The sequence below is a fragment of the Protopterus annectens genome, chromosome 6.part0, assembly GCF_019279795.1.
Source record: "Protopterus annectens isolate FY-2018-M chromosome 6.part0, PAN1.0, whole genome shotgun sequence".
NCBI lineage: Eukaryota > Metazoa > Chordata > Ceratodontiformes > Protopteridae > Protopterus > Protopterus annectens.
In genome coordinates this window covers 1,279,898,689-1,279,903,240 of record NC_056737.1, presented here as the reverse complement: position 1 = coordinate 1,279,903,240, position 4,552 = coordinate 1,279,898,689, and the positions used below count along the sequence as shown (strand labels likewise).

Genomic DNA, 4,552 nt, shown 5'->3' with positions numbered 1-4,552 from the left:
TAGGGACAATTTGTGACCAGGAAGTCTGTTAGACAGAGAATAAAGTTGACATTGAAGCAGTAATTTTGTGCACCAGCTTGTTTGAGTGATTGCTTGATATGCATACATTTTGCTGTAGTAGAATGCACTGGTTCAGGAAGAAGGATTGCTGAGATACGTGATAATTAAAAAGCTTCAAGCCAGTCAATGACTGTTCAATGTGTATATATATATATATATATATATATATATATATATATATGCCAACACAGGAATAATAATGGCTGTAGAGAGAAGTATGGTGGTAGATAATTTCTCCCATATGTTACATTAGGGAAGACGGATAAAAAACTAAATTAAAAGGTAGGAAGTTTACTTAAAGTTGAGAAGGACAGCTCCATGGTTTTTGGCATTTACTGATGTTCTGTTACTTTCCTCTTCAGGACTGAAGAAAGATGTCCAGTGCATGAAAAGTTTTTGCTAAGAAGTTTTGTACACTGTTTTGTTCCAGGCCTCCAAGGTGAATTTTGTGGTCACATTTCTGTGCAATTAGTGTTGTTGACTTGTTAAGCATACTGAGGTTGTGTTTACTGCTACTTATCCTCAAAGAAAAATGCCTAACAAGAAAAGAAAAATTGAAGGCGAAAAGCAAGTGTATCAAAGCCAATGGGAATCAGACTGATTACAAACAACAGGAATACAATTCAATGTCTTGTTTGCATGCAAGTTTTGTCAGTGCCTAAAGAGCATAATGTGAAACAACACTACAGTAAATTACACAGTAAAACATTTGATATGTATAGTGGAGAATCAAGACACACCATTATTGCAGAATATAAGAGGGAACTAATGTAGCAAACCAGTTTTTTTGCAAAACGTAGCACTGAACAAAGTTCTAGCCTTGCTGCTTCGTACAAAGTATCATTGGAGTTAGCAAAAGCAAAAAAGCCTTGTAGTGATGGTGTGATAGTGAAGAAGTGTGCAACTGAAATGGCAAAACAATTTAATGAGCCGGAATTAGCTGAGAAGTTTGAAACAGTGGCATTATCTCAACAGACCTTCGCAAGACGTGTACAACACATGGATCAATATGTTGCAAAAAAGCTATGTAATTTAATAGCAAAATGTGAGTACTTCTCATTGTGTCTGAATGAAAGCACTGATCAAGCAGATGTAAGTCAACTGTTAATTTTTGTTCGAAGTATTCAAGAGGACTTTAATATTAATGAAGAACTCCTTAGTCTTGTATCTTTACATGGGACTACTAAAGGTACTGACATTTTTGAAGCAGTTCAAAAGTCTGTTATGAACTCTGGATGATTTGATAAATGTTCCTGCATTGTAACAGATGGGGCCAAAGCTATGATGGGGACTGGAAGTAGCTTTTATGGGCTATTGAAACAAAGTAATATTACATGCCCAACAATTCATTGCATAATTCGCCAAGAAGCACTCTGTGGAAAATTTCTACGTCAAGCCAATGCCATGAAAGTAGCTGTAAAAATAAGTAATATTATACGAGGAGGTATTAGATCTCCGCGTCATCGTGAGTTTTGCGATTTCTTGAGTGAAATGGATGCTGCATATTGGGATTTGCTCCTTCATTCTGATATTCACTGGTTGGGTGCTAGAAAATGTCCGGAATGCTATTTTGCCATTCAGAAAGAAATACCCATATTTCTTAAAAACTATGTGAAGTCTGACACAGCAGAACTTGAAAATCAAATGCAAGATCCCATATTTTTATCAGATCTTACATTTATAACTGATATGACCAACCATTTGAATGAGTTGAACTTAAAACTACAGGGCAAACAACAGAATATTGCCAACTTATATGATCATTTGAATGGTTTTAAAAATAAATTGAAGCTTTTTAAATGGACATTGGCTAATAATATTTTAACTTTTTTACCAAATTGTAAAGAACATTTTGAAGAAATTAAGCATTTTGAGGAAATATCATTTTCAGCTCATGTATAGCCTATTGATAGGATTATTGAGGATTTTGAGAATCGATTTAGTGATTTTAAGGAACTTGAAGAAGATATTTCAATTTTTAGTCAGCCCTTGACTGTCACCATTGAAAATGTAAGATCTGACCTTCAACTGGAAGTGTGCGATTTACTGTCAGATCCTTTTTATACCAACAGAAGTAAAAAGGGAGAATATGTTTTTTAATTTACTACCAATAGAGAGGTACCCAAAATTGAGAAAGTTTGGACTCAAGATGTGCCCAATGCTTGGGAGCACATATCTTTGTGAAAGCACTTTCTCAACTATGAAATTCATTAAATCAAAGCACAGATGTTCATTGACAGATAGTTCTCTTGCAAATTTACTGCGATTGGCAAATACAAGTATCAACATTGACATAGCTACTTTAGTAAATGAAGCTGAACTACCACAGAGCTCTCATTATAATGACGATGTTGAGAGGTATGCTGGCCACAAATGGAAACAGGATTTGGTCATAACTTTAAACAGAGGTGTGATAAGCACTCCAGAACAGACATTGTTTCTAAAAAGGACTAATTTTTCATGCATTGCTATCTACCAATTTCCAGTGGTTCAGGCCGGTGAAGAATTGACTTAAGGCTGCACAGAGGCTGCCAAGAAGAGTCAGCATGCAGATGCAGACACTGACACTGCTGAGTTATGAGGGTTAAATGCCAGCAGGTTTTATTTACATACAGCTAGAAAACTGGCCCTTAATGGAAAGATATTTGTTCTTTAAAAATTACTGCATCTTGTCTACTGTTTCAATAAAAAGTTTTATATGCACCATGACTTCGCCTTCTTATGAAATTGTCAAAGTGTTTGCTAAACCTAACGGTAGGACTCCCAAGTTAATTTCAATATATGTACTGTATTTATTATAGTGCATGTGTCCCTCCGATATATCTTTTTTTTTAAATGCAGCCCTCGGATTACCTAAGGTTGGACAGCCCTGATATATATATATATATATATATATATATATATATATATATATACCTAAAATATACAGTAGTTATTGTTGACAGAGTTACTACTGTGAAGACTATGTATTACTCTAATTCACTTAAAGAGTTAATAGAGTAACAGGTCTTGCATGACTGCATTTTCTCAAAGGCTGACTAATCATAAGTGACTTAACAGGGACAGGGAACAATAGGCAATAACAGGGATGGGTATGATGTAAGTGTGTGTGTGTGTGTGTGCATGTGTGTGTGTGTGTGTGTGCCTGTTAGGATATGTGTATGTGTATGAGAATATTAGTAAAAGGGTGCTATGCTAACACAGTGCATAATCCACCAGCTATAATTCCTACAAGGGCAGCAGGAAAGGGCTACCCTTGTAGGAACTACAGTAATTCAGAGATATGCAGATTAGCTGATAACGAGGGATTCCCTCCTTGCAGCTAATATGTCTTTGAATCACTGGTCTCCAGAATTACTCAAACAGGACTGTAGCTTTACCACTTGCAGCTACAAAGGTTTTTGAATCCTGGCCTTCTTTACTACTAAGTCGCTAAACCTGAGTGACAACATGGAATGGTTTGATTAAAACTGATTAAGTTCAAGAATGATTTCAGAACATTGTCTTTCAAGTAGAATTTCATTTATTCATATTCAGTATAAACTAGTTGAAAGTTCAAGACATCTCACCTATCCAAAACAATGTGTTCACCTAAATTTAAGTAATATGATAATTAAGAGCTATAGCCTTCTTAGAAGTTTTTTTTTACTTATTAAAATCAATAGCTATTGAAAAAATAGAATCTAATCCAGGATCCAGATAATTTTTTTTCAAAATCATTAAAAATAAAATATTTTTTATTCTTTTTGCCTACTAAATGTTGATAGTGTTAAAAATTGAGAAGAACAAATAAATGTCAACTTGTATTTTTGACAGACAACCAACATAGTTGGTATTACTGGAACCTGGTCCAAAAATGACATCCCAGGTCACCAGATATACTTTTCATGTTATAATTACATCTTTAGTGACAAGCTCCACAAAATAGCAAATGGAGTTGCACTTTTTTCTGTACAAGGATATCCCACATGTATGTATCAGTAAGCAAGGCACTTTCACCTCAAATTATAATTCCATCTTTGTAATAACCTACCATAAACAAGGCTGCCCAACTTTACTTACCTCTTGGTTACTTCTGCCCTCCCTCTTCCAGAAATAAGTTCATATAATTCATCAGTACAGTAATACATGCAGCTTCACCCCTACATAAAACTTTTAACTCAGCAACACTGAGGATGAGTGGAATATCACACCTCCTGACACCTGCAGATTTCCTGTCTGGATAGCTTTTGCCTCAGCTTAATTCCTGAGGAAGCAGTTTTGCAACCTATTTATAAACAAATGAAATGTAAATATCTCGAAAATATAAAAGTTACAAAGAAAGTTAAAATACAATAGTTCTTTAGGACACACTGACTAACACAAGGATGGTATCAATAAGACAGATATAATGTACATTTTATATCAAATAATTTATTTATTTATTTTATTTTTATTTTATTTTACATTTGTTGACCGGGATGGTCCGACTGGATGCATGTCCATTTTCAGC

At 34.7% G+C, this 4,552-nt stretch overlaps 1 pseudogene; it reads left to right on the top strand.

Annotated features, from left to right (window-relative positions):
• Window positions 1-969: 969 nt before the first annotated feature.
• On the top strand, window positions 970-1,675 carry LOC122803975 (annotated as a pseudogene).
• Window positions 1,676-4,552: the final 2,877 nt, after the last annotated feature.